Source organism: Myotis yumanensis, unplaced genomic scaffold, assembly GCF_028538775.1.
Source record: "Myotis yumanensis isolate MYYU_CA2020_CCGP unplaced genomic scaffold, mMyoYum1.0.hap1 SCAF_2, whole genome shotgun sequence".
Lineage (NCBI taxonomy): Eukaryota > Metazoa > Chordata > Mammalia > Chiroptera > Vespertilionidae > Myotis > Myotis yumanensis.
Genome location: NW_027223753.1, coordinates 109,935,259 through 109,948,159, shown reverse-complemented (window position 1 = coordinate 109,948,159; position 12,901 = coordinate 109,935,259). Strand labels below are relative to the sequence as shown.

Genomic DNA, 12,901 nt, shown 5'->3' with positions numbered 1-12,901 from the left:
TCAGGCTGGCAGGGGAAGGCAATTAGGGGCAACCAGGCTGGCAGGCAGGTGAGCAATTAGGAGCCAGCAGTCCAGGATTATGAGAGGGATGTCCAACTGCCAGACAAGTAAGTAAGTAAACCGGTAGTTGGACAGCCCCCAAGGAGTCCCAGATTGGAGAGGGTGCAGGCTGGGCTGAGGGGACCCCCGCCACCTCCTCCCGTGCACAAATTTCATGCACTGGGCCTCTAGTTTTTAAAATAATAATTTAAGGGGAAAAGAAAATGGCGGAGGTATAGACGGACGTGTCCCGTGCCTTGTCCCGGAGCAGATAAGGGTGAGCAGCTGAAATGGGTAACATACAGCCTGAATAAACAGAAGATATTCAGCTGGGAGACAGTTTGCAGCGGGGAAAGACAGAGGACTCCCGGAGAAAGGGGACGGTTGGAAACTGCGGCTGAAATCTCTCCCAGAATGCCGGCTCAGCCGCGGAGAATGCGCCATCTTGAGTGGCTGTTATTGGAAGCATATACATCCAAAGACCCAGCATCCAGAGATCGGCTACTAACCCAGAAACAACGGATCACAAGCAACGAGACTACGTGAACTCAGATGAGCCCTGCTTCTCCTCACGGAAAGGTCAGATTTCGCCTAACAGTGTGGTGTGCAATTCAGATTGGAGAGAGTAATGCACGGGGGAAATCTGCACCCCACAAAGTCCACGGCTGTTGAGGCCAGCGTGATCCGCGAGTGTGGAAGGGCTCCTGCAGGGCTGCTGGCGGAGGGGAATGCTAAAAATAAGCCCATAGCTGGACTGGATGCAAAAAAGCAGCCTTGGATTTTGCCAGTGTGCTGGCTGCTTAGTGCCAGGGTAGAGAGGACGCACAGAAGAGACTGCGCACAAAGCTGGAAGGTGGAGGGTTGCGAATTCGCGCAACTTATCAGGCTCTTGTTTTTTCTCTTCCCCTTAAATCTTTGTGTTTGATTATTAAACCCAGTGCATGGGATTGCCCACTTGGGGTCACTCGCAGAGACTGCAGGGGAAAATTGTTTTTGTAGAACCTGGGAAACAGAGCGGGAGTAACAATTAAAGTACAGGCTCTAGGGCAGTCGACTCTCCCAAACCAGTTTTAAGTGCGATAGGGAAAATAAACCCTAACTGCTGCATAGAGAGGATTTATAGACTCAGAGGTCAATCCAGAAACACTGCCACCCAGGGGCTGATCCACAAACTGACTCTTCTGTAAACACAAATAAAGGCAGTCTGGGAAACAAATACGGCCTGCCTTAAAATCAGGACTGTGGTTTACAACACAGAGGAACAGTGTATTGCAAGGAAATTCAACACTCTCCTGAATACCTGGCAGGACTAAGGCATTCCAGAAAGAAGAGTAGAGGACCTGAAGCACCTTCACTACTGCACATTTTTATTTTTAATTCTTTTTTCACCTTTTAATTAAGAAACTATTTTTTTCTTTTTTCATCATCTGATTTTACCTTTTTAATTATTACATATTTATTTTTAACCAGTATTATTACTACTACCATTTTACCATTTTTTAAAGTGTCATTTTATTTTCTCTTTATTTTATTTTGGGATTAGTGTTCTACATTCTATTTTCATCGTTCCTTTAGCATCATTTTGCTCTACCTCAACTTTACCTTTATGCCAAAACTCTCTTCCTCACTTTTCCCCTTTTGTTGTCCTGTTTCTCTTACCCTATTCCTGTTTTAGATTTTCCCTATTCCTCCTTTTTACCCCCTGTCTAAATTTCACCCTACTTATATATCTAATTTCCAATCCCTTGCTCTAAATCCATATATACCTCTCTCTTATCTTTCTTCACTATCCAATTTTTTTTTCCTCTCTGTCGTTTTGTTATTGTTTGCTTGATTGTTGAGTATATTGGGTTTTTTTATGCTTGTTTGTGAGATCGTTTTGCTTTTTCTTTTTATTTTTCTGTTGTTTTTTTCCTCTGGTTATTTTTGTGCTTCTGTTTTCCATCGCCTCTCTTGATATTAGTGGTTGTTTGTTGTTCGCATTCATCTCCAGGGATCTGTTGCTGGAATTGGTTGGGATTAGTGGTGGTTCTATTGGAGTTTTCTCCCCATATAAATAGTCTCTTCCCCTCTTCTATTTCATTCTCTCTCTTTTCTCTCTTACTTATTTTCCCTCCCTTTTCTCAATTTCATTTTTGCACTCCTTTTTTATTCTTTTTCTCTTTTACCTTTTTCTCTTCTTTCTTCCTTACCCCCTAATTCTCTTTGCTCAGGTGGTCACCTTTATTTGGGGTTATTAATATCGTGAATACATTTGTGTTCAGTGCCTTGTACATTGTGCTTTGTTGTGTTGTATTTTGTGCCTTTAAATCAATGCAGCAGAGAGAGAACTACATAACCAAACACCTGGAGAAGAGAGATCATGGTGAAACAAAGAACCAGCCCACATATGAAAGAAAAACAGGCATCACCAGAAAAGGAAGTAAACAAAATGGAGGCAATGGAGGCAAGCAACCTGTCAGAGAAAGAATTCAGAGAAATGGTCATAAGGTGGATGAAAAGAATGGAAGACAAATAAAATAATAATTTAAAATGTTTTTAAGTGTGGTTTGAAATTGTTCCATTGGAAGATAAATAGAACTATGGAGAATGGGAAGCAAATGTATTGTGAAAGTTCACTGATTTGAAATGGGCAGTATATACCAACATAAAGGAAAAACTGGTGATATTTAAAATTATTTTTCTTTCAAGATAGACAGTAATATGAACCAACTTGTTAATAAAATACCACCAAATTTTTTGCATGTTTTATAATGATTACAAAGTGTTTATGATTAAATATGAATTTTAATCTCTCAGAGCTTGTAACACCTAGTAAGAGTTTTAAAAGTGTGTTCTCTTGTGAGATCAACTACCCTTTCTCCTTCTTTATTCTTATTTGAATTATTCTTTGACCTCCCTCCCCATTCCCACTGCAATCCATTGTTTTATTTCAGTGGGATAAAAATGCAGTGTGAGAATGAAAATAAGTAATGGATAAACCCTTTACCAATTGTGGACAACGAAAGGAAGATACTGTCCTGGTTGTGGAGGGTTATATAATCCATCAGCTAAATCTCCTAATTCTTCCTATCCTGATTCTTACATAAGTAAACTTACATTTTTCTGGTCTTGGAGAGTGTCCAAAGCTGAATTTAAGAGGTTTGTATTGTAGCCAATGAAGTTTATCCAAGGTGTGATTATTGCTAATTGAAAACAAAACTGAATTTAAGTATGGTAGTGATGGTTTCCTCCTATTTCAGATATAAGTGGCAAGTGGAGAGAATGAGGCAGGGAGGCCAGTAAGAAGGCTTTAGTGAATATGAGAGTATTAAGTGATCAGAGTCTGGGAGAGTGCTGGCTGGTCCAACGAACAGGGAAGGTAGTGCTAGGAGGTTCTAGGTGGGAAGGATTCACAGAAGTAGTTGGTGGATTAAATCAACCTCCTCAGCAGGGGCAGTATAGTCTTTCTTCTGCCCATACCTGTGCCCATGTGCTACCCTTCAATCTACTCCATCAGTATGTTAGAATACCATGGATCTATTACTAGAGATGAAAAATAATGGAGAAAGGAGTGGCCTTCTTTATTTTTTGTGTTAATTCAAATATAAAAATCATTGAGTTATACAGTGCTTTTCATTTCATACTATAGTAACAGAGAAAGATAAAAAAAGAATAACATTTTCAGGAATAAAACAGTTAGACTCCCTAGTTTACTCATCTCTGGAAAACTAGGACCACTAGAATTTAGAGATTCATTATTGTATTTTCAAATAACATATTCATTATGTCCACAAAGCCACGAAATTTTTAGCTTTAAAAACCTATTTTAAGATCCAATCAAAAAATGGGTAAAGGACCTAAATAGACACCTTTCAAAAGAGGACATACAGAAGGCCAAGAGATATATGAAAAAATGCTCAAAGTCACTAATCATCCGAGAGATGCAAATCAAAACAGCAATGAGATACCATCTCACACCTGTCAGACTGGCTATCATCTACAAATCAACAAACGACAAGTGCTGGCGACTATGCAGAGAAAAAAGAACCCTCGTGCACTGCTAGTGAGAAAGCAGACTGGTACAGCCACTGTGGAAGACAGTGTGGAGTTTCCTCAAAATGTTAAAAGTAGCCAAGACTGGTTTGGCTCAGTGGATAGAGCATCAGCCTGCGGACTGAAGGGTCCTGGGTTCGATTCCGGTCAAGGGCATGTACCTTGGTTGCGGCACATCCCCAGTGGGAGATGTGCAGGAGGCAGCTGGTCGATGTTTCTCTCTCAATGATGTTTCTGACTCTCTATCTCTCTCCCTTCCTCCCTGTAAAAAAATCAATAAAAATATATTTAAAAAAAAAAGAAGTTAAAAATGGAACTCCCATTTGACCCAGTAATCCCACTTCTAGGACTATATCCCAAGAAACAAGAAACACCAACCAGAAAGGATATATGCACCCCTATGTTCAAAGCAGCACAATTTACAATAGCTAAGATTTGGAAACAACCTAAGTGCCCATCAGTAGATGAGTGGATTAAAAACTGTGGGTCATCTACACAATGGAATACTATGCCACTATAAAAAATAAGGAACTTTTACCATTTGCAACAGCATGGTTGGAACTGGAGAGCATTATGCTAAGCGAAATAAGCCAGTTGGAGAAAGGTAAATATCACATGATCTCACTCATATGTGGGATATAATGGACAACATAATTTGATGAACAAGAATAGATCCAGAGACAAATGGCAGCAGGGGGATGGGCGGGGGGGGGGGCGTTTAGAGAGCAACCAGAGGACTTGTATGCATGCATATTAGCATAACCAATGAACACAGACACTGGGGTGGTGGGGGCTTGCCCCGGTGGGAATGGCTGGGCTGGGGGTATTAATCGGGAGGGAAAAGGAGACATATGTAAAGCTGTAGACAATAAAATAAATAAATAAATAAATAAATAAATAAATAAATAAATAAGCAAGCCTATTTTAAGCCACTTTGAGAGAGGAATGGTGTCCCTCAATCAGAAAGTGGCAATTCCCTCACCTAAATTTTGGGGAAGGAGGGAGGAGAGGGAAAAAAGGAGAGAGAAATAATTGCCAAGTAAAGATCAGTGAAAAAGAGACAGCTGGGCAAGGTCAGGGTGAGCAAGCCAGAATGAATGTAGAGTTCCTGGGCGAAAGGAAGACAGAGTCCATGCTGTTGGGACTAAGAACAGTGCCTTGGTGCTGTTTGCAAATCAAAATGCTGTTCTTTTAAAATAAGATGACTTTTTAAATCATTAACTAATTCATTTTTTATTTTTATTTTATTTTATTGATTTCAAAGAGAAAGGCAGAGGGAGAGAGAGAGAGAAAAATCAATGATGATAGAGAATCATTGATCGGCTGCCTCCTGCACGCCCCCTACTGGGTATGTGCCCGCAACCTGGGTATGTGCCCTTGACCAGAATCGAACCTGTGACCTTTCAGTCCACAGGCCAACACTCTATCCACTGAGCCAAACCGGCTAAGGTTCATTAACTAATTCTTAAATTCATCTGTGCAAAATGACATTTTCCCCATTTCTTCATATTGATTCCCTTGAAGAAACAACAGATCTACTTAGGAGAGTAAATAGGCATAGCATGTGACCTAAAAGTCAACAGCCTGTGGCAGTTACTGAGAGTCAACTGCAGGATCCATATATTGAGGACACCACACATTCCTTGGGTATTTGTTTTGTAGTTGGCTTATCAACCTGACCCTTATCCAAGTCACCAAGTGTAACATTATGCCATTTGTAACTCAATGTTTCATCAACAGCATTCATGTTTTATAGACATACAAAAGACAGAAACCTTGAAACTGAAAGGTGGCTGGATTAATAGGACTGACATGAAGCCCAATGTTAAATGGCAAAGGACCAATAAACACAATCACTGTGTTCTGTGTTTTGTTTTTAGGTAACTTTGCCTTCCTGCCTAGCGCATGGATTTGTATTATCCTTAAATTGCTACATAAGCCGAAACCGGTTTGGCTCGGTGGATAGAGCGTCGGCCTGCGGACTGAAAGGTCTCAGGTTCGATTCCGGTCAAGGGCATGTACCTGGGTTGCGGGCACATCCCCAGTGGGAGATGTGCAGGAGGCAGCTGATCGATGTTTCTCTCTCATCGATGTTTCTAACTCTCTATCTCTCTCCCTTCCTCTCTGTAAAAAATCAATAAAATATATTAAAAAAAAAATTGCTACATAACATCAAGACATAAAATTTGAAGGATTTGAAATGAATGTAGCTAACTGGAATATTTGGATGGAAAATCTCTGGTTTGTTCAGATCTGTTCAAGTAATAGGGGAAAGCACAAAAGGATCCAGGAAAGAAAGACCCCAATCTTTGTTGGATGAGTGATAAAGCAGCATTACTTAGGGTGAAATTGGCCTGACTTTCACCTGCGTGATGCTTCTGCTGGCTAAGTGATTCTTGCTTCACTCTGATTAGGTAAAGATTGCCCCTTTCCCAGCAAGAAAACGTCAAAGAACAAAAAGGGAAAAAAATTCTTGACTTAACTATAAATTTTTTTTTTTTTAAAACACAGTTGGGCTCAACCAAGCCAGTTTCTAATCTTATTTTTTAGGCTTAAAAGAAAAAAAAAACAAAACAAAACAAAAAACCCTCCCTTTTAAAATAAATTCTTTGGATAATTTTTTTTACAACCTCTAGTCTAGATCTCAATTCACATTTCTTGGCTGTATTTTTTAAAAGTCTTCCTCACTTGAAAATATGGCTTTTTATTTCTTTCAGACTCTCCTCTAAATTCTGCTGGGAGGTGACAGCAGGGAGACAGACACAGGACCCTCAACTGGTTGGAACAGCAGGTGGAATGCATCAGTTGGCAGAGTCCTACCAATGTTCTGAGGAAACCTGAGGCAGCTTCCCACTCCCATCCCTCTGTGGATTCTTGGGAAAGGAGAGCTCTATGGACCCATGCTATTAAGTTGCAGACTCTGCCTAATCATATAGACCAGAGCTTTTCTGTAACATTACTGTCAAACAGCCCTCTGTGTGACTAATATTTTTAACAGCATGCTATTTAGTATTTGACAAGGCTATAATAATTCATTCTTCAGATATTCAACTATAAAAGTAAGTTAAGTTTTCCAAGTGTCTTTCAAAGGGGTTATTAAAAGTAGGTTAATTTTTCCTGCTATAGTATGCAATTTCATTTTGGCTCTCCCACTTCAACCACATAAAATTAAATTTGACTTAAGAGTGACCTACTGAAAATCAGATGGAAAAATAAGGCGAGAGATTTAAATTACTGACTCAAAGGAAACTAACATGTCTGTCTGCAATTCAGCAGTTTGCTAAGCCCTCTGAGAATCTTATGTTTCTGGTAGTCAGTATTTTCCTCTTTGGCTTTAGATTGTGTTTTCAATGGAAATGATGTAGAACTTAATAATGGAACATAATATCTTGTGACATACAGACATAAGGCAACACAGGAAAAAATTATCTATACATTTTTCTGCCACAATCCTCCTCTTTACTCCCACCCTTCTTATAACCTATGATCCAGCTCCCAGAGCACCTAGACATTCTCTAAAATAAACTATGCTCTTTAAAATTCCTATAAAGTTATTACCTACTAGTCTCATTTGAAATTTTTCCCAACAATCAAAATTTATTCCAAATCATTATAAAACTATAATGATTTTGAAAACTCAAACTTCAGAAGGGCAACATAAATTAATGTTATTATCCTAATAAGAGTAGAATGTGTTTACAGAACTCTTAGAGACATTTACTGCAGAGCTATAGATAGTATATTCAATGGGAATGACAAAAATGTGGAGGACAGTTGACCCTTGAACAGCATGGATTTGAACTACACATCTTCACTTATACACAGATTGTTTTAAATGCCTGTCAATAAATGCATGTTTGTTTTTTGATCTGTGGTTTGGAATCTGTGGATGTGAAGGGCCAACTATATGCATTGATCAATGCCATTTTATATAGGAGACTTGAGCATTCATGGATTTTGGTATCTGTATAAGGTCCTGGAACCAATTTCCCACTAATACTGAGGAAAAACTAAGTTTCTGGGTAGTCAAAAGTTATATGTGGATATTTGACTGTGGGTGTGGAGGTGGGAGTGTTGGTGTCCTTAACAGCTACATTGTTAAAGAATCAATTGTATTTCACAAACAATTTTTGGTATCTTTTATTTTGAGTTGTTTTAATCACTAAGTTTTTTTTCTTTAAATGTTTGTATATATATATTTAAAAGTTCACATATAAAAGTTTATATGTGTGTGTGTATCAATATGGATAGGCCAGGGTGTGCTGTTGTAATGAGTAACACTAAAATCTCAATTATTTGATATAATAAAAATTAAATTTTTGATCAGACAAGTCCACTGCAGTCTCCTTGGTCACTTTCCACAACACCTTAGTTCCCGAGTTTACTTGGAGTTAGTGCACCTTGTTCTGTGGCATACATACTTCCATGGCCATCTCTACAGAGGAGCAAGAAGAGTGTTCAAGTAGTCCAATGCTTCACCCAGCCCCTCTGTTCAGAGTTCACTGGCCAGAACCTGTCACATGGATAAAAACCACCATCACCGGGACAGAGAAGTGCAATTTTTCCATGTGCTTCACAGAAGATGAGAACCAAAGCTTACTGATCTGCAGTGATGCCTACAAGTGCAGACAAAATTTCACAAAGGCCTTGCTCTTCCTTTATCTCCAAATTACTCTCCAGTCTGTGACAAATAATTATTGCTGAGAGCAAAGTATATTGCAAAGCGAATATCTATTTTACTCTTACGTAAACAAAGAACATCATCCTTCAAGTTCTCAAATATTTTTGGTATCTAAATATATGTTTAACATAACTTTTTACAAAGTATTAAAAGTCTTAGAAAAAGTAAACCAAGTACAATAATACTCTATAAATTCACCCACAATAAGAATAACCTAAGTAGAATATGAAATAAAATGCTTCAAACAGGTTAACATTTTTCTTTTCTATTATTTTATAGTAGAAATGTGTAGACTATACCTGCCAATTTTAACTGCTTGGCAATTTTTCCAAGGATTTATTCATGGCATGCATTTAATGACAAATGTGTCGGCATCATCTGAGATGGGAATTGAGATACTCGAAACTGCAGTCAGTATCTCTTATTGCTTTATACCCCATCAAAGATGATGCAAGCTGACTTCAAAGGGAACTCAGTCCTTGCATCAGCTCTGCAGGGGTGTTGAGTAAAATGAGGAATGAAAAAAGGAACACCATTATGTTTTGAATTTCAAGTCCTAAATCATTATTTCCTAGCTGTGCATGAGGTTACATAGACAGAAAGTAAAATAGCAAGTGGTCATGTTATTGGGATGATGATATAGGAGGATCAGGAAGAAGAATTTTTTTTGTCACATTAAGAAAACTCTCTTCCCTGGTGTTCAAATATTCCTAGAACATTTCTCAGTGATGGAGAGACACTCTGGTACCCCCATTATGCCCAGGTGCCTGCTGGGGACTGACCTGTTTCAGAACTCTCTTCTCTGGAGCAGTAATCTACTACCTCTGAAGATAATTACGTGTGAGGTATCTAAATAGTCACTTATATGTGCTGTCAGGCCTCTTTTTCTAAATGGGAATTTGTATACCTAATTGTCAGTAATGGGGTATTTGCTTGTTATTAATCTTAGGAAACAAAAATTCTTCAATTTTATTTTATAAACACCTCTATTTTGCCTTTCCAATGTGTGTACAAAATATTGTTCTCTACTGGCTCTGTATTCATAATGTGGACTTAATGGCTTCAAAGAAATCCATATAATTCATTAATTTAAAAAATTTTAAAGTGCCTAAGTATTGTTACAGTCAATTTCTAAAATATTATCTTTATTGAAATGTGTGTGTTTATATCTGTGTATTTAGTGACAAAAGGCAAGATAATTTATAGTAATAATTCTGGGTACATGTTTAAATAGGACAAAAATTCATATTTCCTTGAAAAGCAAGAATGCCTCTGGATTTAGTTAAGTATCTCAGTATAGAAATATGTGATGGAAGCATTTTTTAAAGCATTACTTTTGAAAAATAAATGAGGAAATTCTCAGCCAAGGCTATACTTAAATTATGTTGTTATGATACAACATGAAGCACTAAAAAGGCACAGAAGGCAAATGAAGCTGGAACTCAGGGTGTTTCTCACAGTGTCATTAGAAGAGAATTGGCCATTTTTTTGAATTAAACTTTTACATTGGGAGATCTTCGAAAATTCATTATATGAAAACACACACATCACCCCACAGAATCGTGTGATCATTTTGACAAAGCAGGATAAGAAATCTTGATCCTAGGACATCTTAGGATTATATATTGTTAATCATTACACCACTATTATGTCTTTATTTTTCTAGTCACTACTGCCACCATTTCTCATTGAAGTATATAGTGTTTTCTTCACACAAATTACTAACCTGTGTCTTTTTTTTCCCATATATAGTTACTATTATGAATATCATAGTATTTAGATCAGTTTTTAAAGTAGGGTACATGTAACAGCACTTCTGCAAGTCAACTCTTTTAAGTGAAAATAGACATAAATAAAAGTTCTATTTCATTATATTTAGTTTTGTAGGCTTTATGAAGTATATGTTCTATTACATATAAAAGTACATGTATTTTAATTTTAAAAATAGATATTTTGGGAGTATACACTTCAACATTTGTAAAGAAAAGGATGTACAACTAAAAAAAATTCAAGATCACCAGTTCAAAATGAATAACCAAATACCAGATGTAGTTTCAGATTAACACAGGATGGATTGTCAATGGAAAAATTATGGGATCAAATACTAATACTTTTGTCAGGGATTCAGCATGGTGTCACTTAGGAAGTATTTTAATGAATAGGACCAATACTTTTCAGGTACACTAGATTTTGTTTAATATAGTATTTTATTTCCTAATGCAAAGTGCTTGATCTATGTAACTAGTTTAAAACTTCGATATAAGATATTGTTTTTGCATATAAAATTGTTGACTAATATTTAAAAGTCAAATGTTTATAAATATGGCTAATAACTTTCTTACTGAAGAACTTCTACTTCTGGTATCTACAAAGATGGTGAGTATAGAGAAACTGTGTCAATGTAGAAACATGGGGACTTGGTAGGTACCATTTAACATTTTTTTAAAATATATTTTATTGATTTTTTACAGAGAGGAAGGGAGAGGGATAGAGAGTTAGAAACATAAATGAGAGAGAAACATCGATCAGCTGCCTCCTGCACACCACTTTCTAGGGATGTGCCCGGACCCCTAGGTACATGCCCTTGACCGGAATCGAACCCAGGACCCTTCCGTCGCAGGCTGATGCTCTATCCACTGAGCCAAACTGGTTAGGGCTAACATTTTTTCTTTGAATCTAAAAGATTTCATATAGCATTACTATAATTTCTTTTTTTTTTTTGGAAGGCCACTGACTTTATTGATTTAAAAAAGTATATGTGGACAGTGACTGTTTTGCCAAAAGAAAAGCCAAATGTCATTAAACAGACCAGAGGTGAGAGTCGGGGTGAGGGTAGGGACCAGAAATCCACTCAGAAAAGATGATTATTGACCTGAAACTGGCAGGGGACAGAGAAAGGAGATGCATGCAAGAGTGAGAATTCCAAAAAAGTTGAAATGGTGAGGGGAGAGAACTCCCGCAAAGACCAGGAGGACATTGGTGATGAGTAGACAGCAATCGTTTCCTTTGTAGAGGACAAGGGAGTAGCCTACCACTCAGCTGCAAACTCTGAAGACTCAGGTTGGTGTTAGGGATTGGGGGCTCCCCAGAGACCATCACAAGAAGGTGTCACACCACTCTCAAAGGCACCTAAAGCAGTCCCGGGACTGCTTGGCATTGGCGCCACATGTGTCCTTTAGCCATTCCTGGAAGAGGTCTTCATCTTTCTTTAGCACCAGAAACTGACCAAGGACCACATAAGCCTTGTTACAAAGCCCCTTTCCTCCAGTTTCGTGCCCAGGACATCACCAATCCCGGAAGGCTCTCCAATGGCTTTTCCCCCATGGGCTCTGCCACGAGCTCTCAGTGCTTCTGGGAGATTGTCATCTTGATCAGGATTAATAGGCACAGGCCGGAGCTGGCACACCAGTTCCCTGCCCCTCCAGGTCCATGCCTGGGCTCTTATCACACCCCGCCAGCCCCTGCATTACTACAATTTCATAAATCAATTTTGATGGAAATAGAATGCTAAGAAATATTTTACAGTTAACATTCTACAGGCTCAGGCTTCCAAAGGTGCCCAGGCCCCAATGAGGCTCCAGAGTAGAGGCCTCTGTCTGATGATATAAGGACAGAAGAACTGGTGTGATCCCTGGGCTGCTGTTGGCCTGGGGCTGGTGTCCTTCTGTGCTATTTGTACAAATAAACCTGAGACAGGAAAAAAAAAAATTGACATTCCATTCAGCTAGGTTTGTGAGTAAAAAGGTATGTTTTTTGCACCTTTATTTTTTCCTATTTGTGCATGGGTGGGGTCTGGCTGGCCTTGCTCCCAGGTCAGAGTGGGAGGGGGGGAAACTGGGAAACTGGAGGTGTGGCTGGCTGGGAGGAGGGGCCACCCCCTGGTTGAACTCCCAGTTGAGCTCCCAGATGAACTCCAGGTGGAGAGGACAATTTGCATATTAGCCTTTTATTATATAGGATTATATAGGATGATAGATGTTTTGTTTGCCTTTTTGTTTAAAGCGATAGTCTTACTAGTACGCTTTAAAAGCACTGACATTTTTATTATTCTATTACATGTATTTTCCTGTCCCAAAATGAAGAAATAAATTTTTAAAATATACATTTCTACAATGAATAATATAGTTCGACCAATTATTAGAGTAA

General features: G+C 38.5%; 1 pseudogene; it reads right to left on the bottom strand.

Annotated features, from left to right (window-relative positions):
• Positions 1 to 11,850: 11,850 nt before the first annotated feature.
• On the bottom strand, positions 11,851 to 12,130 carry LOC139002041 (barrier-to-autointegration factor pseudogene; annotated as a pseudogene).
• Positions 12,131 to 12,901: the final 771 nt, after the last annotated feature.